We start from the raw sequence: 24,284 nt of genomic DNA on the forward strand, positions 1-24,284 counted from the left end.
GTGGCACACTGCATGTGCGTCACTTCTCGGTAGACAAGGACGAAATCCGGGCATCCAGGGCCCAGCCGTCCACAGTCTACGGATGGCGGCATATGGATCACCTCTTTGCCTCGTACAGCAGGGAGGCCTGGGCCCTAGACTGGCTCCGCTAGAGCTCCACGACCTCAGCTATTTTCCCTGACCTTTGGCCCGTGCCCTCGTGAGTGTGTCATCTCTACTTCCACTTCTCTTCCCACCACACTGAATCCGCCACCTGCGGATACCTCAGCGTGGACATCAACATCTATCACTGGCTGCAGTGTCACAGGTCACTAGGTGTCTAGGCTCAGGCTGACCTTGGCTGTCTTCTGCCCAGGCAAGGAGCCTAATCCTTCCAAGGAAATGAGGACACGTGCTCACTGGCCGACATCCTTTCTTTCATCCACACAGCGGTCTAGATGAGGGTAAAGAGGCCAGGGAGGCCAGGTGAGGGCTGAGTGTGGGGCCTAAGGCTTCTTTCCCAATCACCATGGTGACAGCCACCGGAAGGCTGGGCGGAACTTCTGACGGGGACGAGTCACAAACACTCAGCCAATAGGAGAGGTCCAGCCTAACCGGCCAGTTCCGCAGAGCCCTCCATTTTACCCATGGACAGACAACGGCCCCTTGCGTCTTTGGCCACAAAATCGAGGGCACCCAGGGAATAACTTCACAGTAGGCAACCCCGGATGTGAACACGTTCGACACACTGGGACAGCAGGCAGGTACCTCTTTTCCACTTATGCTGGGATATCACTAGGCAAGGCGCCCTTCCTCAGCATCTGTGGCCTCTCTGTATGTGTTCACTCAGAGGAAACTCTTCATTCTACCCCTGAGACACATCACAAGTATGAGGGGCCTGAGAGAGAGCCTAGAGATGGAACGGGGGAGGCTTCTGGCTGTACTGCTTCCCCGTGGGGACAGAATAGCAGGTAGTCTCTCTGGAAGGTCTTAGCTTCTGTTGAGTGACACGCGCAATACAGTAGGGGCGGACCCTGGCCAGGTGGAGCTTGTGGGCAGATGCAACCTCTCCGGCGACGAATAATTGCGCTGCTGCTTTGTATGGTGAAAACCTCCCCCTGCCAAGGGGGATGGGTAGAGAACATTGACCCACACCCGCCAGGGGCCTTTCCTGGGACTAAAGATCCCAACGTGGTCTCAACGTCGTCACCCTCTCAACACACACCTTTCCTGCACACGTAATCCTGCCTTTCTCCGTCAGGGCCCTATCCTACCAGGAAAAAAAGCAAGCCGCTCAAAAAGGCCGATGCCAGGGAAATCGAGGAAACACTGCCAGTTTCCAAATTTTTGCTGTCTACACATCCCCGCCTCCGGTGCAAGGCTGCCTATGTGGCCGGGCTCCGAAGGCAAGGCTGAAATCCTGGCAGCCTGGGCCCCAGCAGTGCAATGGTTGATGGACGTGGGGACACGGATGACCCGTTCGCCACATACAGGAGGGATCCTTGGGCCCTTCACTGGCTCGCCATTCAGCTCCACGACGTCCGCTACTGGCCCTGGCCTTTGCTTTGGCTGGTGCCCCATTAAACGTGTGCTCCGGAGCGATGTTTCTCCACCCATCACTAGCATTCTGCCACCAGGGGATATGTCAGTGTGGGAGTCACCATCTGTCACTGGCAGCAGTGTCACAAGTCACTAGACTTCCAGCTACCCGCTGACCTAGGCTGCCTTCTGCCCCAGGCAAGGTCCCGAATCCTTTATCCCAGATGCTGACACCTGGGCACTGGCGGACATTGATTTTTATCAACACAGAGGTCTGAGTGAGGGTCAGAGGGCCAGGTAGGTGAAGTGAAGGCCAGGTGGGCGGGGCTAAGGCTTCTTTGCCATCACCATAGAGACAGTCCCCCCACCGCAAGAGTGGGCGGAGCTTGGGATGGGCCTGGTGACAAGACTGAGCCAATGGCAGAGATCCGGCCCGCCAGGCAGATGACACAGGGCCCTCCATTGTGACCTATGACCCCTAGTGGCCACAGGATTTGAGCACACCCCGGGAAAGGCTACGCAGGCACAAGGGAGCCCCTGGTGCGGACTGCTTCAGGGCATTGGCAGAGCACGCCAGGTACCTCTTTCCCACTTTCCTCAGGATATCAGTAGGCAAGGCATCCCCACTCAGCATCTCTTGCCTCTCTCTGTCTCTCTCTGCTTGTGTTCCTTCTCTGAAATCTCTTCCTTCTCCCCCTTGTCACTTCACACCTTGGAGTGCCTGACAGAGGGCCTTCAGACGAAAGAACAAAGGGGGAAGGCCTCTGGCTCTACTGCTTGCCCATGGGGAGAGAAGTTCTGGTAGTCTATCTGGAACGTCTAGAGAGCAGTGATTGATTGGGGAGCTACATCACGGGCGGACCTGGCCAGGTGAAGCTCGCTGACAAGTGGCAGCCTCTCCGGAGACTACTAATTCCGCTGATAACATTCTATGCAAATAACCGGCTGAGTGCCATGGGCAGAAAACATTGACACATACCTGCCAGAGGCCTATTCTGGGTCTGAAGAGTCCACCCTGGTCTCCAGCAACTCATCATCTCAGCACACACTTTGCCTGCACGCGTGGAAACCGCCTCTCTCCACGAATGTCTTCACCTGCTAGGAAACACACGATGTCACTCAGCCAAAGGAGAGCACAGGCAAAGTCAACTGAAGCCCCCATTTTCAAGATTTTGCCCTCTGCTGCTCCACAGCCTCCGGTGGCACACTGCATGTGCGTCACTTCTCGGTAGACAAGGACGAAATCCGGGCATCCAGGGCCCAGCCGTCCACAGTCTACGGATGGCGGCATATGGATCACCTCTTTGCCTCGTACAGCAGGGAGGCCTGGGCCCTAGACTGGCTCCGCTAGAGCTCCACGACCTCAGCTATTTTCCCTGACCTTTGGCCCGTGCCCTCGTGAGTGTGTCATCTCTACTTCCACTTCTCTTCCCACCACACTGAATCCGCCACCTGCGGATACCTCAGCGTGGACATCAACATCTATCACTGGCTGCAGTGTCACAGGTCACTAGGTGTCTAGGCTCAGGCTGACCTTGGCTGTCTTCTGCCCAGGCAAGGAGCCTAATCCTTCCAAGGAAATGAGGACACGTGCTCACTGGCCGACATCCTTTCTTTCATCCACACAGCGGTCTAGATGAGGGTAAAGAGGCCAGGGAGGCCAGGTGAGGGCTGAGTGTGGGGCCTAAGGCTTCTTTCCCAATCACCATGGTGACAGCCACCGGAAGGCTGGGCGGAACTTCTGACGGGGACGAGTCACAAACACTCAGCCAATAGGAGAGGTCCAGCCTAACCGGCCAGTTCCGCAGAGCCCTCCATTTTACCCATGGACAGACAACGGCCCCTTGCGTCTTTGGCCACAAAATCGAGGGCACCCAGGGAATAACTTCACAGTAGGCAACCCCGGATGTGAACACGTTCGACACACTGGGACAGCAGGCAGGTACCTCTTTTCCACTTATGCTGGGATATCACTAGGCAAGGCGCCCTTCCTCAGCATCTGTGGCCTCTCTGTATGTGTTCACTCAGAGGAAACTCTTCATTCTACCCCTGAGACACATCACAAGTATGAGGGGCCTGAGAGAGAGCCTAGAGATGGAACGGGGGAGGCTTCTGGCTGTACTGCTTCCCCGTGGGGACAGAATAGCAGGTAGTCTCTCTGGAAGGTCTTAGCTTCTGTTGAGTGACACGCGCAATACAGTAGGGGCGGACCCTGGCCAGGTGGAGCTTGTGGGCAGATGCAACCTCTCCGGCGACGAATAATTGCGCTGCTGCTTTGTATGGTGAAAACCTCCCCCTGCCAAGGGGGATGGGTAGAGAACATTGACCCACACCCGCCAGGGGCCTTTCCTGGGACTAAAGATCCCAACGTGGTCTCAACGTCGTCACCCTCTCAACACACACCTTTCCTGCACACGTAATCCTGCCTTTCTCCGTCAGGGCCCTATCCTACCAGGAAAAAAAGCAAGCCGCTCAAAAAGGCCGATGCCAGGGAAATCGAGGAAACACTGCCAGTTTCCAAATTTTTGCTGTCTACACATCCCCGCCTCCGGTGCAAGGCTGCCTATGTGGCCGGGCTCCGAAGGCAAGGCTGAAATCCTGGCAGCCTGGGCCCCAGCAGTGCAATGGTTGATGGACGTGGGGACACGGATGACCCGTTCGCCACATACAGGAGGGATCCTTGGGCCCTTCACTGGCTCGCCATTCAGCTCCACGACGTCCGCTACTGGCCCTGGCCTTTGCTTTGGCTGGTGCCCCATTAAACGTGTGCTCCGGAGCGATGTTTCTCCACCCATCACTAGCATTCTGCCACCAGGGGATATGTCAGTGTGGGAGTCACCATCTGTCACTGGCAGCAGTGTCACAAGTCACTAGACTTCCAGCTACCCGCTGACCTAGGCTGCCTTCTGCCCCAGGCAAGGTCCCGAATCCTTTATCCCAGATGCTGACACCTGGGCACTGGCGGACATTGATTTTTATCAACACAGAGGTCTGAGTGAGGGTCAGAGGGCCAGGTAGGTGAAGTGAAGGCCAGGTGGGCGGGGCTAAGGCTTCTTTGCCATCACCATAGAGACAGTCCCCCCACCGCAAGAGTGGGCGGAGCTTGGGATGGGCCTGGTGACAAGACTGAGCCAATGGCAGAGATCCGGCCCGCCAGGCAGATGACACAGGGCCCTCCATTGTGACCTATGACCCCTAGTGGCCACAGGATTTGAGCACACCCCGGGAAAGGCTACGCAGGCACAAGGGAGCCCCTGGTGCGGACTGCTTCAGGGCATTGGCAGAGCACGCCAGGTACCTCTTTCCCACTTTCCTCAGGATATCAGTAGGCAAGGCATCCCCACTCAGCATCTCTTGCCTCTCTCTGTCTCTCTCTGCTTGTGTTCCTTCTCTGAAATCTCTTCCTTCTCCCCCTTGTCACTTCACACCTTGGAGTGCCTGACAGAGGGCCTTCAGACGAAAGAACAAAGGGGGAAGGCCTCTGGCTCTACTGCTTGCCCATGGGGAGAGAAGTTCTGGTAGTCTATCTGGAACGTCTAGAGAGCAGTGATTGATTGGGGAGCTACATCACGGGCGGACCTGGCCAGGTGAAGCTCGCTGACAAGTGGCAGCCTCTCCGGAGACTACTAATTCCGCTGATAACAGTCTATGCAAATAACCGGCTGAGTGCCATGGGCAGAAAACATTGACACATACCTGCCAGAGGCCTATTCTGGGTCTGAAGAGTCCACCCTGGTCTCCAGCAACTCATCATCTCAGCACACACTTTGCCTGCACGCGTGGAAACCGCCTCTCTCCACGAATGTCTTCACCTGGTAGGAAACACACGATGTCACTCAGCCAAAGGAGAGCACAGGCAAAGTCAACTGAAGCCCCCATTTTCAAGATTTTGCCCTCTGCTGCTCCACAGCCTCCGGTGGCACACTGCATGTGCGTCACTTCTCGGTAGACAAGGACGAAATCCGGGCATCCAGGGCCCAGCCGTCCACAGTCTACGGATGGCGGCATATGGATCACCTCTTTGCCTCGTACAGCAGGGAGGCCTGGGCCCTAGACTGGCTCCGCTAGAGCTCCACGACCTCAGCTATTTTCCCTGACCTTTGGCCCGTGCCCTCGTGAGTGTGTCATCTCTACTTCCACTTCTCTTCCCACCACACTGAATCCGCCACCTGCGGATACCTGAGCGTGGACATCAACATCTATCACTGGCTGCAGTGTCACAGGTCACTAGGTGTCTAGGCTCAGGCTGACCTTGGCTGTCTTCTGCCCAGGCAAGGAGCCTAATCCTTCCAAGGAAATGAGGACACGTGCTCACTGGCCGACATCCTTTCTTTCATCCACACAGCGGTCTAGATGAGGGTAAAGAGGCCAGGGAGGCCAGGTGAGGGCTGAGTGTGGGGCCTAAGGCTTCTTTCCCAATCACCATGGTGACAGCCACCGGAAGGCTGGGCGGAACTTCTGACGGGGACGAGTCACAAACACTCAGCCAATAGGAGAGGTCCAGCCTAACCGGCCAGTTCCGCAGAGCCCTCCATTTTACCCATGGACAGACAACGGCCCCTTGCGTCTTTAGCCACAAAATCGAGGGCACCCAGGGAATAACTTCACAGTAGGCAACCCCGGATGTGAACACGTTCGACACACTGGGACAGCAGGCAGGTACCTCTTTTCCACTTATGCTGGGATATCACTAGGCAAGGCGCCCTTCCTCAGCATCTGTGGCCTCTCTGTATGTGTTCACTCAGAGGAAACTCTTCATTCTACCCCTGAGACACATCACAAGTATGAGGGGCCTGAGAGAGAGCCTAGAGATGGAACGGGGGAGGCTTCTGGCTGTACTGCTTCCCCGTGGGGACAGAATAGCAGGTAGTCTCTCTGGAAGGTCTTAGCTTCTGTTGACTGACACGCGCAATACAGTAGGGGCGGACCCTGGCCAGGTGGAGCTTGTGGGCAGATGCAACCTCTCCGGCGACGAATAATTGCGCTGCTGCTTTGTATGGTGAAAACCTCCCCCCGCCAAGGGGGATGGGTAGAGAACATTGACCCACACCCGCCAGGGGCCTTTCCTGGGACTAAAGATCCCAACGTGGTCTCAACGTCGTCACCCTCTCAACACACACCTTTCCTGCACACGTAATCCTGCCTTTCTCCGTCAGGGCCCTATCCTACCAGGAAAAAAAGCAAGCCGCTCAAAAAGGCCGATGCCAGGGAAATCGAGGAAACACTGCCAGTTTCCAAATTTTTGCTGTCTACACATCCCCGCCTCCGGTGCAAGGCTGCCTATGTGGCCGGGCTCCGAAGGCAAGGCCGAAATCCTGGCAGCCTGGGCCCCAGCAGTGCAATGGTTGATGGACGTGGGGACACGGATGACCCGTTCGCCACATACAGGAGGGATCCTTGGGCCCTTCACTGGCTCGCCATTCAGCTCCACGACGTCCGCTACTGGCCCTGGCCTTTGCTTTGGCTGGTGCCCCATTAAACGTGTGCTCCGGAGCGATGTTTCTCCACCCATCACTAGCATTCTGCCACCAGGGGATATGTCAGTGTGGGAGTCACCATCTGTCACTGGCAGCAGTGTCACAAGTCACTAGACTTCCAGCTACCCGCTGACCTAGGCTGCCTTCTGCCCCAGGCAAGGTCCCGAATCCTTTATCCCAGATGCTGACACCTGGGCACTGGCGGACATTGATTTTTATCAACACAGAGGTCTGAGTGAGGGTCAGAGGGCCAGGTAGGTGAAGTGAAGGCCAGGTGGGCGGGGCTAAGGCTTCTTTGCCATCACCATAGAGACAGTCCCCCCACCGCAAGAGTGGGCGGAGCTTGGGATGGGCCTGGTGACAAGACTGAGCCAATGGCAGAGATCCGGCCCGCCAGGCAGATGACACAGGGCCCTCCATTGTGACCTATGACCCCTAGTGGCCACAGGATTTGAGCACACCCCGGGAAAGGCTACGCAGGCACAAGGGAGCCCCTGGTGCGGACTGCTTCAGGGCATTGGCAGAGCACGCCAGGTACCTCTTTCCCACTTTCCTCAGGATATCAGTAGGCAAGGCATCCCCACTCAGCATCTCTTGCCTCTCTCTGTCTCTCTCTGCTTGTGTTCCTTCTCTGAAATCTCTTCCTTCTCCCCCTTGTCACTTCACACCTTGGAGTGCCTGACAGAGGGCCTTCAGACGAAAGAACAAAGGGGGAAGGCCTCTGGCTCTACTGCTTGCCCATGGGGAGAGAAGTTCTGGTAGTCTATCTGGAAGGTCTAGAGAGCAGTGATTGATTGGGGAGCTACATCACGGGCGGACCTGGCCAGGTGAAGCTCGCTGACAAGTGGCAGCCTCTCCGGAGACTACTAATTCCGCTGATAACAGTCTATGCAAATAACCGGCTGAGTGCCATGGGCAGAAAACATTGACACATACCTGCCAGAGGCCTATTCTGGGTCTGAAGAGTCCACCCTGGTCTCCAGCAACTCATCATCTCAGCACACACTTTGCCTGCACGCGTGGAAACCGCCTCTCTCCACGAATGTCTTCACCTGGTAGGAAACACACGATGTCACTCAGCCAAAGGAGAGCACAGGCAAAGTCAACTGAAGCCCCCATTTTCAAGATTTTGCCCTCTGCTGCTCCACAGCCTCCGGTGGCACACTGCATGTGCGTCACTTCTCGGTAGACAAGGACGAAATCCGGGCATCCAGGGCCCAGCCGTCCACAGTCTACGGATGGCGGCATATGGATCACCTCTTTGCCTCGTACAGCAGGGAGGCCTGGGCCCTAGACTGGCTCCGCTAGAGCTCCACGACCTCAGCTATTTTCCCTGACCTTTGGCCCGTGCCCTCGTGAGTGTGTCATCTCTACTTCCACTTCTCTTCCCACCACACTGAATCCGCCACCTGCGGATACCTCAGCGTGGACATCAACATCTATCACTGGCTGCAGTGTCACAGGTCACTAGGTGTCTAGGCTCAGGCTGACCTTGGCTGTCTTCTGCCCAGGCAAGGAGCCTAATCCTTCCAAGGAAATGAGGACACGTGCTCACTGGCCGACATCCTTTCTTTCATCCACACAGCGGTCTAGATGAGGGTAAAGAGGCCAGGGAGGCCAGGTGAGGGCTGAGTGTGGGGCCTAAGGCTTCTTTCCCAATCACCATGGTGACAGCCACCGGAAGGCTGGGCGGAACTTCTGACGGGGACGAGTCACAAACACTCAGCCAATAGGAGAGGTCCAGCCTAACCGGCCAGTTCCGCAGAGCCCTCCATTTTACCCATGGACAGACAACGGCCCCTTGCGTCTTTGGCCACAAAATCGAGGGCACCCAGGGAATAACTTCACAGTAGGCAACCCCGGATGTGAACACGTTCGACACACTGGGACAGCAGGCAGGTACCTCTTTTCCACTTATGCTGGGATATCACTAGGCAAGGCGCCCTTCCTCAGCATCTGTGGCCTCTCTGTATGTGTTCACTCAGAGGAAACTCTTCATTCTACCCCTGAGACACATCACAAGTATGAGGGGCCTGAGAGAGAGCCTAGAGATGGAACGGGGGAGGCTTCTGGCTGTACTGCTTCCCCGTGGGGACAGAATAGCAGGTAGTCTCTCTGGAAGGTCTTAGCTTCTGTTGACTGACACGCGCAATACAGTAGGGGCGGACCCTGGCCAGGTGGAGCTTGTGGGCAGATGCAACCTCTCCGGCGACGAATAATTGCGCTGCTGCTTTGTATGGTGAAAACCTCCCCCCGCCAAGGGGGATGGGTAGAGAACATTGACCCACACCCGCCAGGGGCCTTTCCTGGGACTAAAGATCCCAACGTGGTCTCAACGTCGTCACCCTCTCAACACACACCTTTCCTGCACACGTAATCCTGCCTTTCTCCGTCAGGGCCCTATCCTACCAGGAAAAAAAGCAAGCCGCTCAAAAAGGCCGATGCCAGGGAAATCGAGGAAACACTGCCAGTTTCCAAATTTTTGCTGTCTACACGTCCCCGCCTCCGGTGCAAGGCTGCCTATGTGGCCGGGCTCCGAAGGCAAGGCTGAAATCCTGGCAGCCTGGGCCCCAGCAGTGCAATGGTTGATGGACGTGGGGACACGGATGACCCGTTCGCCACATACAGGAGGGATCCTTGGGCCCTTCACTGGCTCGCCATTCAGCTCCACGACGTCCGCTACTGGCCCTGGCCTTTGCTTTGGCTGGTGCCCCATTAAACGTGTGCTCCGGAGCGATGTTTCTCCACCCATCACTAGCATTCTGCCACCAGGGGATATGTCAGTGTGGGAGTCACCATCTGTCACTGGCAGCAGTGTCACAAGTCACTAGACTTCCAGCTACCCGCTGACCTAGGCTGCCTTCTGCCCCAGGCAAGGTCCCGAATCCTTTATCCCAGATGCTGACACCTGGGCACTGGCGGACATTGATTTTTATCAACACAGAGGTCTGAGTGAGGGTCAGAGGGCCAGGTAGGTGAAGTGAAGGCCAGGTGGGCGGGGCTAAGGCTTCTTTGCCATCACCATAGAGACAGTACCCCACCGCAAGAGTGGGCGGAGCTTGGGATGGGCCTGGTGACAAGACTGAGCCAATGGCAGAGATCCGGCCCGCCAGGCAGATGACACAGGGCCCTCCATTGTGACCTATGACCCCTAGCGGCCACAGGATTTGAGCACACCCCGGGAAAGGCTACGCAGGCACAAGGGAGCCCCTGGTGCGGACTGCTTCAGGGCATTGGCAGAGCACGCCAGGTACCTCTTTCCCACTTTCCTCAGGATATCAGTAGGCAAGGCATCCCCACTCAGCATCTCTTGCCTCTCTCTGTCTCTCTCTGCTTGTGTTCCTTCTCTGAAATCTCTTCCTTCTCCCCCTTGTCACTTCACACCTTGGAGTGCCTGACAGAGGGCCTTCACACGAAAGAACAAAGGGGGAAGGCCTCTGGCTCTACTGCTTGCCCATGGGGAGAGAAGTTCTGGTAGTCTATCTGGAAGGTCTAGAGAGCAGTGATTGATTGGGGAGCTACATCACGGGCGGACCTGGCCAGGTGAAGCTCGCTGACAAGTGGCAGCCTCTCCGGAGACTACTAATTCCGCTGATAACATTCTATGCAAATAACCGGCTGAGTGCCATGGGCAGAAAACATTGACACATACCTGCCAGAGGCCTATTCTGGGTCTGAAGAGTCCACCCTGGTCTCCAGCAACTCATCATCTCAGCACACACTTTGCCTGCACGCGTGGAAACCGCCTCTCTCCACGAATGTCTTCACCTGCTAGGAAGCACACGATGTCACTCAGCCAAAGGAGAGCACAGGCAAAGTCAACTGAAGCCCCCATTTTCAAGATTTTGCCCTCTGCTGCTCCACAGCCTCCGGTGGCACACTGCATGTGCGTCACTTCTCGGTAGACAAGGACGAAATCCGGGCATCCAGGGCCCCAGCCGTCCACAGTCTACGGATGGCGGCATATGGATCACCTCTTTGCCTCGTACAGCAGGGAGGCCTGGGCCCTAGACTGGCTCCGCTAGAGCTCCACGACCTCAGCTATTTTCCCTGACCTTTGGCCCGTGCCCTCGTGAGTGTGTCATCTCTACTTCCACTTCTCTTCCCACCACACTGAATCCGCCACCTGCGGATACCTCAGCGTGGACATCAACATCTATCACTGGCTGCAGTGTCACAGGTCACTAGGTGTCTAGGCTCAGGCTGACCTTGGCTGTCTTCTGCCCAGGCAAGGAGCCTAATCCTTCCAAGGAAATGAGGACACGTGCTCACTGGCCGACATCCTTTCTTTCATCCACACAGCGGTCTAGATGAGGGTAAAGAGGCCAGGGAGGCCAGGTGAGGGCTGAGTGTGGGGCCTAAGGCTTCTTTCCCAATCACCATGGTGACAGCCACCGGAAGGCTGGGCGGAACTTCTGACGGGGACGAGTCACAAACACTCAGCCAATAGGAGAGCTCCAGCCGAACCGGCCAGTTCCGCAGAGCCCTCCATTTTACCCATGGACAGACAACGGCCCCTTGCGTCTTTGGCCACAAAATCGAGGGCACCCAGGGAATAACTTCACAGTAGGCAACCCCGGATGTGAACACGTTCGACACACTGGGACAGCAGGCAGGTGCCTCTTTTCCACTTATGCTGGGATATCACTAGGCAAGGCGCCCTTCCTCAGCATCTGTGGCCTCTCTGTATGTGTTCACTCAGAGGAATCTCTTCATTCTACCCCTGAGACACATCACAAGTATGAGGGGCCTGAGAGAGAGCCTAGAGATGGAACGGGGGAGGCTTCTGGCTGTACTGCTTCCCCGTGGGGACAGAATAGCAGGTAGTCTCTCTGGAAGGTCTTAGCTTCTGTTGACTGACACGCGCAATACAGTAGGGGCGGACCCTGGCCAGGTGGAGCTTGTGGGCAGATGCAACCTCTCCGGCGACGAATAATTGCGCTGCTGCTTTGTATGGTGAAAACCTCCCCCCGCCAAGGGGGATGGGTAGAGAACATTGACCCACACCCGCCAGGGGCCTTTCCTGGGACTAAAGATCCCAACGTGGTCTCAACGTCGTCACCCTCTCAACACACACCTTTCCTGCACACGTAATCCTGCCTTTCTCCGTCAGGGCCCTATCCTACCAGGAAAAAAAGCAAGCCGCTCAAAAAGGCCGATGCCAGGGAAATCGAGGAAACACTGCCAGTTTCCAAATTTTTGCTGTCTACACGTCCCCGCCTCCGGTGCAAGGCTGCCTATGTGGCCGGGCTCCGAAGGCAAGGCCGAAATCCTGGCAGCCTGGGCCCCAGCAGTGCAATGGTTGATGGACGTGGGGACACGGATGACCCGTTCGCCACATACAGGAGGGATCCTTGGGCCCTTCACTGGCTCGCCATTCAGCTCCACGACGTCCACTACTGGCCCTGGCCTTTGCTTTGGCTGGTGCCCCATTAAACGTGTGCTCCGGAGCGATGTTTCTCCACCCATCACTAGCATTCTGCCACCAGGGGATATGTCAGTGTGGGAGTCACCATCTGTCACTGGCAGCAGTGTCACAAGTCACTAGACTTCCAGCTACCCGCTGACCTAGGCTGCCTTCTGCCCCAGGCAAGGTCCCGAATCCTTTATCCCAGATGCTGACACCTGGGCACTGGCGGACATTGATTTTTATCAACACAGAGGTCTGAGTGAGGGTCAGAGGGCCAGGTAGGTGAAGTGAAGGCCAGGTGGGCGGGGCTAAGGCTTCTTTGCCATCACCATAGAGACAGTCCCCCCACCGCAAGAGTGGGCGGAGCTTGGGATGGGCCTGGTGACAAGACTGAGCCAATGGCAGAGATCCGGCCCGCCAGGCAGATGACACAGGGCCCTCCATTGTGACCTATGACCCCTAGTGGCCACAGGATTTGAGCACACCCCGGGAAAGGCTACGCAGGCACAAGGGAGCCCCTGGTGCGGACTGCTTCAGGGCATTGGCAGAGCACGCCAGGTACCTCTTTCCCACTTTCCTCAGGATATCAGTAGGCAAGGCATCCCCACTCAGCATCTCTTGCCTCTCTCTGTCTCTCTCTGCTTGTGTTCCTTCTCTGAAATCTGTTCCTTCTCCCCCTTGTCACTTCACACCTTGGAGTGCCTGACAGAGGGCCTTCAGACGAAAGAACAAAGGGGGAAGGCCTCTGGCTCTACTGCTTGCCCATGGGGAGAGAAGTTCTGGTAGTCTATCTGGAAGGTCTAGAGAGCAGTGATTGATTGGGGAGCTACATCAGGGGCGGACCTGGCCAGGTGAAGCTCGCTGACAAGTGGCAGCCTCTCCGGAGACTACTAATTCCGCTGATAACATTCTATGCAAATAACCGGCTGAGTGCCATGGGCAGAAAACATTGACACATACCTGCCAGAGGCCTATTCTGGGTCTGAAGAGTCCACCCTGGTCTCCAGCAACTCATCAGCTCAGCACACACTTTGCCTGCACGCGTGGAAACCGCCTCTCTCCACGAATGTCTTCACCTGCTAGGAAGCACACGATGTCACTCAGCCAAAGGAGAGCACAGGCAAAGTCAACTGAAGCCCCCATTTTCAAGATTTTGCCCTCTGCTGCTCCACAGCCTCCGGTGGCACACTGCATGTGCGTCACTTCTCGGTAGACAAGGACGAAATCCGGGCATCCAGGGCCCCAGCCGTCCACAGTCTACGGATGGCGGCATATGGATCACCTCTTTGCCTCGTACAGCAGGGAGGCCTGGGCCCTAGACTGGCTCCGCTAGAGCTCCACGACCTCAGCTATTTTCCCTGACCTTTGGCCCGTGCCCTCGTGAGTGTGTCATCTCTACTTCCACTTCTCTTCCCACCACACTGAATCCGCCACCTGCGGATACCTCAGCGTGGACATCAACATCTATCACTGGCTGCAGTGTCACAGGTCACTAGGTGTCTAGGCTCAGGCTGACCTTGGCTGTCTTCTGCCCAGGCAAGGAGCCTAATCCTTCCAAGGAAATGAGGACACGTGCTCACTGGCCGACATCCTTTCTTTCATCCACACAGCGGTCTAGATGAGGGTAAAGAGGCCAGGGAGGCCAGGTGAGGGCTGAGTGTGGGGCCTAAGGCTTCTTTCCCAATCACCATGGTGACAGCCACCGGAAGGCTGGGCGGAACTTCTGACGGGGACGAGTCACAAACACTCAGCCAATAGGAGAGGTCCAGCCTAACCGGCCAGTTCCGCAGAGCCCTCCATTTTACCCATGGACAGACAACGGCCCCTTGCGTCTTTGGCCACAAAATCGAGGGCACCCAGGGAATAACTTCACAGTAGGCAACCCCAGATGTGAACACGTTCGACACACTGGGACAGCAGGCAGGTGCCTCTTTTCCACTTATGCTGGGATATCACTAGGCAAGGCGCCCTTCCTCAGCATCTGTGGCCTCTCTGTATGTGTTCACTCAGAGGAAACTCTTCATTCTACCCCTGAGACACATCACAAGTATGAGGGGCCTGAGAGAGAGCCTAGAGATGGAACGGGGGAGGCTTCTGGCTGTACTGCTTCCCCGTGGGGACAGAATAGCAGGTAGTCTCTCTGGAAGGTCTTAGCTTCTGTTGACTGACACGCGCAATACAATAGGGGCGGACCCTGGCCAGGTGGAGCTTGTGGGCAGATGCAACCTCTCCGGCGACGAATAATTGCGCTGCTGCTTTGTATGGTGAAAACCTCCCCCCGCCAAGGGGGATGGGTAGAGAACATTGACCCACACCCGCCAGGGGCCTTTCCTGGGACTAAAGATCCCAACGTGGTCTCAACGTCGTCACCCTCTCAACACACACCTTTCCTGCACACGTAATCCTGCCTTTCTCCGTCAGGGCCCTATCCTACCAGGAAAAAAAGCAAGCCGCTCAAAAAGGCCGATGCCAGGGAAATCGAGGAAACACTGCCAGTTTCCAAATTTTTGCTGTCTACACGTCCCCGCCTCCGGTGCAAGGCTGCATATGTGGCCGGGCTCCGAAGGCAAGGCCGAAATCCTGGCAGCCTGGGCCCCAGCAGTGCAATGGTTGATGGACGTGGGGACACGGATGACCCGTTCGCCACATACAGGAGGGATCCTTGGGCCCTTCACTGGCTCGCCATTCAGCTCCACGACGTCCACTACTGGCCCTGGCCTTTGCTTTGGCTGGTGCCCCATTAAACGTGTGCTCCGGAGCGATGTTTCTCCACCCATCACTAGCATTCTGCCACCAGGGGATATGTCAGTGTGGGAGTCACCATCTGTCACTGGCAGCAGTGTCACAAGTCACTAGACTTCCAGCTACCCGCTGACCTAGGCTGCCTTCTGCCCCAGGCAAGGTCCCGAATCCTTTATCCCAGATGCTGACACCTGGGCACTGGCGGACATTGATTTTTATCAACACAGAGGTCTGAGTGAGGGTCAGAGGGCCAGGTAGGTGAAGTGAAGGCCAGGTGGGCGGGGCTAAGGCTTCTTTGCCATCACCATAGAGACAGTCCCCCCACCGCAAGAGTGGGCGGAGCTTGGGATGGGCCTGGTGACAAGACTGAGCCAATGGCAGAGATCCGGCCCGCCAGGCAGATGACACAGGGCCCTCCATTGTGACCTATGACCCCTAGCGGCCACAGGATTTGAGCACACCCCGGGAAAGGCTACGCAGGCACAAGGGAGCCCCTGGTGCGGACTGCTTCAGGGCATTGGTAGAGCACGCCAGGTACCTCTTTCCCACTTTCCTCAGGATATCAGTAGGCAAGGCATCCCCACTCAGCATCTCTTGCCTCTCTCTGTCTCTCTCTGCTTGTGTTCCTTCTCTGAAATCTGTTCCTTCTCCCCCTTGTCACTTCACACCTTGGAGTGCCTGACAGAGGGCCTTCACACGAAAGAACAAAGGGGGAAGGCCTCTGGCTCTACTGCTTGCCCATGGGGAGAGAAGTTCTGGTAGTCTATCTGGAAGGTCTAGAGAGCAGTGATTGATTGGGGAGCTACATCAGGGGCGGACCTGGCCAGGTGAAGCTCGCTGACAAGTGGCAGCCTCTCCGGAGACTACTAATTCCGCTGATAACATTCTATGCAAATAACCGGCTGAGTGCCATGGGCAGAAAACATTGACACATACCTGCCAGAGGCCTATTCTGGGTCTGAAGAGTCCACCCTGGTCTCCAGCAACTCATCAGCTCAGCACACACTTTGCCTGCACGCGTGGAAACCGCCTCTCTCCACGAATGTCTTCACCTGCTAGGAAACACACGATGTCACTCAGCCAAAGGAGAGCACAGGCAAAGTCAACTGAAGCCCCCATTTTCAAGATTTTGCCCTCTGCTGCTCCACAGCCTCCGGTGGCACACTGCATGTGCGTCACTTCTCGGTAGACAAGGACGAAATCCGGGCATCCAGGGCCCCAGCCGTCCACAGTCTACGGATGGCGGCATATGGATCACCTCTTTGCCTCGTACAGCAGGGAGGCCTGGGCCCTAGACTGGCTCCGCTAGAGCTCCACGACCTCAGCTATTTTCCCTGACCTTTGGCCCGTGCCCTCGTGAGTGTGTCATCTCTACTTCCACTTCTCTTCCCACCACACTGAATCCGCCACCTGCGGATACCTCAGCGTGGACATCAACATCTATCACTGGCTGCAGTGTCACAGGTCACTAGGTGTCTAGGCTCAGGCTGACCTTGGCTGTCTTCTGCCCAGGCAAGGAGCCTAATCCTTCCAAGGAAATGAGGACACGTGCTCACTGGCCGACATCCTTTCTTTCATCCACACAGCGGTCTAGATGAGGGTAAAGAGGCCAGGGAGGCCAGGTGAGGGCTGAGTGTGGGGCCTAAGGCTTCTTTCCCAATCACCATGGTGACAGCCACCGGAAGGCTGGGCGGAACTTCTGACGGGGACGAGTCACAAACACTCAGCCAATAGGAGAGGTCCAGCCTAACCGGCCAGTTCCGCAGAGCCCTCCATTTTACCCATGGACAGACAACGGCCCCTTGCGTCTTTGGCCACAAAATCGAGGGCACCCAGGGAATAACTTCACAGTAGGCAACCCCGGATGTGAACACGTTCGACACACTGGGACAGCAGGCAGGTACCTCTTTTCCACTTATGCTGGGATATCACTAGGCAAGGCGCCCTTCCTCAGCATCTGTGGCCTCTCTGTATGTGTTCACTCAGAGGAATCTCTTCATTCTACCCCTGAGACACATCACAAGTATGAGGGGCCTGAGAGAGAGCCTAGAGATGGAACGGGGGAGGCTTCTGGCTGTACTGCTTCCCCGTGGGGACAGAATAGCAGGTAGTCTCTCTGGAAGGTCTTAGCTTCTGTTGACTGACACGCGCAATACAGTAGGGGCGGACCCTGGCCAGGTGGAGCTTGTGGGCAGATGCAACCTCTCCGGCGACGAATAATTGCGCTGCTGCTTTGTATGGTGAAAACCTCCCCCCGCCAAGGGGGATGGGTAGAGAACATTGACCCACACCCGCCAGGGGCCTTTCCTGGGACTAAAGATCCCAACGTGGTCTCAACGTCGTCACCCTCTCAACACACACCTTTCCTGCACACGTAATCCTGCCTTTCTCCGTCAGGGCCCTATCCTACCAGGAAAAAAAGCAAGCCGCTCAAAAAGGCCGATGCCAGGGAAATCGAGGAAACACTGCCAGTTTCCAAATTTTTGCTGTCTACACGTCCCCGCCTCCGGTGCAAGGCTGCCTATGTGGCCGGGCTCCGAAGGCAAGGCCGAAATCCTGGCAGCCTGGGCCCCAGCAGTGCAATGGTTGATGGACGTGGGGACACGGATGACCCGTTCGCCACATACAGGAGGGATCCTTGGGCCCTTCACTGGCTCGCCATTCAGCTCCACGACGTCCACTACTGGCCCTGGCCTTTGCTTTGGCTGGTGCCCCATTAAACGTGTGCTCCGGAGCGATGTTTCTCCACCCATCACTAGCATTCTGCCACCAGGGGATATGTCAGTGTGGGAGTCACCATCTGTCACTGGCAGCAGTGTCACAAGTCACTAGACTTCCAGCTACCCGCTGACCTAGGCTGCCTTCTGCCCCAGGCAAGGTCCCGAATCCTTTATCCCAGATGCTGACACCTGGGCACTGGCGGACATTGATTTTTATCAACACAGAGGTCTGAGTGAGGGTCAGAGGGCCAGGTAGGTGAAGTGAAGGCCAGGTGGGCGGGGCTAAGGCTTCTTTGCCATCACCATAGAGACAGTCCCCCCACCGCAAGAGTGGGCGGAGCTTGGGATGGGCCTGGTGACAAGACTGAGCCAATGGCAGAGATCCGGCCCGCCAGGCAGATGACACAGGGCCCTCCATTGTGACCTATGACCCCTAGTGGCCACAGGATTTGAGCACACCCCGGGAAAGGCTACGCAGGCACAAGGGAGCCCCTGGTGCGGACTGCTTCAGGGCATTGGCAGAGCACGCCAGGTACCTCTTTCCCACTTTCCTCAGGATATCAGTAGGCAAGGCATCCCCACTCAGCATCTCTTGCCTCTCTCTGTCTCTCTCTGCTTGTGTTCCTTCTCTGAAATCTGTTCCTTCTCCCCCTTGTCACTTCACACCTTGGAGTGCCTGACAGAGGGCCTTCAGACGAAAGAACAAAGGGGGAAGGCCTCTGGCTCTACTGCTTGCCCATGGGGAGAGAAGTTCTGGTAGTCTATCTGGAAGGTCTAGAGAGCAGTGATTGATTGGGGAGCTACATCAGGGGCGGACCTGGCCAGGTGAAGCTCGCTGACAAGTGGCAGCCTCTCCGGAGACTACTAATTCCGCTGATAACATTCTATGCAAATAACCGGCTGAGTGCCATGGGCAGAAAACATTGACACATACCTGCCAGAGGCCTATTCTGGGTCTGAAGAGTCCACCCTGGTCTCCAGCAACTCATCAGCTCAGCACACACTTTGCCTGCACGCGTGGAAACCGCCTCTCTCCACGAATGTCTTCACCTGCTAGGAAGCACACGATGTCACTCAGCCAAAGGAGAGCACAGGCAAAGTCAACTGAAGCCCCCATTTTCAAGATTTTGCCCTCTGCTGCTCCACAGCCTCCGGTGGCACACTGCATGTGCGTCACTTCTCGGTAGACAAGGACGAAATCCGGGCATCCAGGGCCCCAGCCGTCCACAGTCTACGGATGGCGGCATATGGATCACCTCTTTGCCTCGTACAGCAGGGAGGCCTGGGCCCTAGACTGGCTCCGCTAGAGCTCCACGACCTCAGCTATTTTCCCTGACCTTTGGCCCGTGCCCTCGTGAGTGTGTCATCTCTACTTCCACTTCTCTTCCCACCACACTGAATCCGCCACCTGCGGATACCTCAGCGTGGACATCAACATCTATCACTGGCTGCAGTGTCACAGGTCACTAGGTGTCTAGGCTCAGGCTGACCTTGGCTGTCTTCTGCCCAGGCAAGGAGCCTAATCCTTCCAAGGAAATGAGGACACGTGCTCACTGGCCGACATCCTTTCTTTCATCCACACAGCGGTCTAGATGAGGGTAAAGAGGCCAGGGAGGCCAGGTGAGGGCTGAGTGTGGGGCCTAAGGCTTCTTTCCCAATCACCATGGTGACAGCCACCGGAAGGCTGGGCGGAACTTCTGACGGGGACGAGTCACAAACACTCAGCCAATAGGAGAGGTCCAGCCTAACCGGCCAGTTCCGCAGAGCCCTCCATTTTACCCATGGACAGACAACGGCCCCTTGCGTCTTTGGCCACAAAATCGAGGGCACCCAGGGAATAACTTCACAGTAGGCAACCCCAGATGTGAACACGTTCGACACACTGGGACAGCAGGCAGGTGCCTCTTTTCCACTTATGCTGGGATATCACTAGGCAAGGCGCCCTTCCTCAGCATCTGTGGCCTCTCTGTATGTGTTCACTCAGAGGAAACTCTTCATTCTACCCCTGAGACACATCACAAGTATGAGGGGCCTGAGAGAGAGCCTAGAGATGGAACGGGGGAGGCTTCTGGCTGTACTGCTTCCCCGTGGGGACAGAATAGCAGGTAGTCTCTCTGGAAGGTCTTAGCTTCTGTTGACTGACACGCGCAATACAATAGGGGCGGACCCTGGCCAGGTGGAGCTTGTGGGCAGATGCAACCTCTCCGGCGACGAATAATTGCGCTGCTGCTTTGTATGGTGAAAACCTCCCCCCGCCAAGGGGGATGGGTAGAGAACATTGACCCACACCCGCCAGGGGCCTTTCCTGGGACTAAAGATCCCAACGTGGTCTCAACGTCGTCACCCTCTCAACACACACCTTTCCTGCACACGTAATCCTGCCTTTCTCCGTCAGGGCCCTATCCTACCAGGAAAAAAAGCAAGCCGCTCAAAAAGGCCGATGCCAGGGAAATCGAGGAAACACTGCCAGTTTCCAAATTTTTGCTGTCTACACGTCCCCGCCTCCGGTGCAAGGCTGCATATGTGGCCGGGCTCCGAAGGCAAGGCCGAAATCCTGGCAGCCTGGGCCCCAGCAGTGCAATGGTTGATGGACGTGGGGACACGGATGACCCGTTCGCCACATACAGGAGGGATCCTTGGGCCCTTCACTGGCTCGCCATTCAGCTCCACGACGTCCACTACTGGCCCTGGCCTTTGCTTTGGCTGGTGCCCCATTAAACGTGTGCTCCGGAGCGATGTTTCTCCACCCATCACTAGCATTCTGCCACCAGGGGATATGTCAGTGTGGGAGTCACCATCTGTCACTGGCAGCAGTGTCACAAGTCACTAGACTTCCAGCTACCCGCTGACCTAGGCTGCCTTCTGCCCCAGGCAAGGTCCCGAATCCTTTATCCCAGATGCTGACACCTGGGCACTGGCGGACATTGATTTTTATCAACACAGAGGTCTGAGTGAGGGTCAGAGGGCCAGGTAGGTGAAGTGAAGGCCAGGTGGGCGGGGCTAAGGCTTCTTTGCCATCACCATAGAGACAGTCCCCCCACCGCAAGAGTGGGCGGAGCTTGGGATGGGCCTGGTGACAAGACTGAGCCAATGGCAGAGATCCGGCCCGCCAGGCAGATGACACAGGGCCCTCCATTGTGACCTATGACCCCTAGCGGCCACAGGATTTGAGCACACCCCGGGAAAGGCTACGCAGGCACAAGGGAGCCCCTGGTGCGGACTGCTTCAGGGCATTGGTAGAGCACGCCAGGTACCTCTTTCCCACTTTCCTCAGGATATCAGTAGGCAAGGCATCCCCACTCAGCATCTCTTGCCTCTCTCTGTCTCTCTCTGCTTGTGTTCCTTCTCTGAAATCTGTTCCTTCTCCCCCTTGTCACTTCACACCTTGGAGTGCCTGACAGAGGGCCTTCACACGAAAGAACAAAGGGGGAAGGCCTCTGGCTCTACTGCTTGCCCATGGGGAGAGAAGTTCTGGTAGTCTATCTGGAAGGTCTAGAGAGCAGTGATTGATTGGGGAGCTACATCAGGGGCGGACCTGGCCAGGTGAAGCTCGCTGACAAGTGGCAGCCTCTCCGGAGACTACTAATTCCGCTGATAACATTCTATGCAAATAACCGGCTGAGTGCCATGGGCAGAAAACATTGACACATACCTGCCAGAGGCCTATTCTGGGTCTGAAGAGTCCACCCTGGTCTCCAGCAACTCATCAGCTCAGCACACACTTTGCCTGCACGCGTGGAAACCGCCTCTCTCCACGAATGTCTTCACCTGCTAGGAAACACACGATGTCACTCAGCCAAAGGAGAGCACAGGCAAAGTCAACTGAAGCCCCCATTTTCAAGATTTTGCCCTCTGCTGCTCCACAGCCTCCGGTGGCACACTGCATGTGCGTCACTTCTCGGTAGACAAGGACGAAATCCGGGCATCCAGGGCCCCAGCCGTCCACAGTCTACGGATGGCGGCATATGGATCACCTCTTTGCCTCGTACAGCAGGGAGGCCTGGGCCCTAGACTGGCTCCGCTAGAGCTCCACGACCTCAGCTATTTTCCCTGACCTTTGGCCCGTGCCCTCGTGAGTGTGTCATCTCTACTTCCACTTCTCTTCCCACCACACTGAATCCGCCACCTGCGGATACCTCAGCGTGGACATCAACATCTATCACTGGCTGCAGTGTCACAGGTCACTAGGTGTCTAGGCTCAGGCTGACCTTGGCTGTCTTCTGCCCAGGCAAGGAGCCTAATCCTTCCAAGGAAATGAGGACACGTGCTCACTGGCCGACATCCTTTCTTTCATCCACACAGCGGTCTAGATGAGGGTAAAGAGGCCAGGGAGGCCAGGTGAGGGCTGAGTGTGGGGCCTAAGGCTTCTTTCCCAATCACCATGGTGACAGCCACCGGAAGGCTGGGCGGAACTTCTGACGGGGACGAGTCACAAACACTCAGCCAATAGGAGAGGTCCAGCCTAACCGGCCAGTTCCGCAGAGCCCTCCATTTTACCCATGGACAGACAACGGCCCCTTGCGTCTTTGGCCACAAAATCGAGGGCACCCAGGGAATAACTTCACAGTAGGCAACCCCGGATGTGAACACGTTCGACACACTGGGACAGCAGGCAGGTGCCTCTTTTCCACTTATGCTGGGATATCACTAGGCAAGGCGCCCTTCCTCAGCATCTGTGGCCTCTCTGTATGTGTTCACTCAGAGGAAACTCTTCATTCTACCCCTGAGACACATCACAAGTATGAGGGGCCTGAGAGAGAGCCTAGAGATGGAACGGGGGAAGCTTCTGGCTGTACTGCTTCCCCGTGGGGACAGAATAGCAGGTAGTCTCTCTGGAAGGTCTTAGCTTCTGTTGACTGACACGCGCAATACAGTAGGGGCGGACCCTGGCCAGGTGGAGCTTGTGGGCAGATGCAACCTCTCCGGCGACGAATAATTGCGCTGCTGCTTTGTATGGTGAAAACCTCCCCCCGCCAAGGGGGATGGGTAGAGAACATTGACCCACACCCGCCAGGGGCCTTTCCTGGGACTAAAGATCCCAACGTGGTCTCAACGTCGTCACCCTCTCAACACACACCTTTCCTGCACACGTAATCCTGCCTTTCTCCGTCAGGGCCCTATCCTACCAGGAAAAAAAGCAAGCCGCTCAAAAAGGCCGATGCCAGGGAAATCGAGGAAACACTGCCAGTTTCCAAATTTTTGCTGTCTACACGTCCCCGCCTCCGGTGCAAGGCTGCCTGTGGCCGGGCTCCGAAGGCAAGGCCGAAATCCTGGCAGCCTGGGCCCCAGCAGTGCAATGGTTGATGGACGTGGGGACACGGATGACCCGTTCGCCACATACAGGAGGGATCCTTGGGCCCTTCACTGGCTCGCCATTCAGCTCCACAACGTCCACTACTGGCCCTGGCCTTTGCTTTGGCTGGTGCCCCATTAAACGTGTGCTCCGGAGCGATGTTTCTCCACCCATCACTAGCATTCTGCCACCAGGGGATATGTCAGTGTGGTAGTCACCATCTGTCACTGGCAGCAGTGTCACAAGTCACTAGACTTCCAGCTACCCGCTGACCTAGGCTGCCTTCTGCCCCAGGCAAGGTCCCGAATCCTTTATCCCAGATGCTGACACCTGGGCACTGGCGGACATTGATTTTTATCAACACAGAGGTCTGAGTGAGGGTCAGAGGGCCAGGTAGGTGAAGTGAAGGCCAGGTGGGCGGGGCTAAGGCTTCTTTGCCATCACCATAGAGACAGTCCCCCCACCGCAAGAGTGGGCGGAGCTTGGGATGGGCCTGGTGACAAGACTGAGCCAATGGCAGAGATCCGGCCCGCCAGGCAGATGACACAGGGCCCTCCATTGTGACCTATGACCCCTAGCGGCCACAGGATTTGAGCACACCCCGGGAAAGGCTACGCAGGCACAAGGGAGCCCCTGGTGCGGACTGCTTCAGGGCATTGGCAGAGCACGCCAGGTACCTCTTTCCCACTTTCCTCAGGATATCAGTAGGCAAGGCATCCCCACTCAGCATCTCTTGCCTCTCTCTGTCTCTCTCTGCTTGTGTTCCTTCTCTGAAATCTCTTCCTTCTCCCCCTTGTCACTTCACACCTTGGAGTGCCTGACAGAGGGCCTTGAGACGAAAGAACAAAGGGGGAAGGCCTCTGGCTCTACTGCTTGCCCATGGGGAGAGAAGTTCTGGTAGTCTATCTGGAAGGTCTAGAGAGCAGTGATTGATTGGGGAGCTACATCACGGGCGGACCTGGCCAGGTGAAGCTCGCTGACAAGTGGCAGCCTCTCCGGAGACTACTAATTCCGCTGATAACATTCTATGCAAATAACCGGCTGAGTGCCATGGGCAGAAAACATTGACACATACCTGCCAGAGGCCTATTCTGGGTCTGAAGAGTCCACCCTGGTCTCCAGCA

This window comes from Elephas maximus, chromosome 14, assembly GCF_024166365.1.
Source record: "Elephas maximus indicus isolate mEleMax1 chromosome 14, mEleMax1 primary haplotype, whole genome shotgun sequence".
NCBI classification, from domain to species: domain Eukaryota; kingdom Metazoa; phylum Chordata; class Mammalia; order Proboscidea; family Elephantidae; genus Elephas; species Elephas maximus.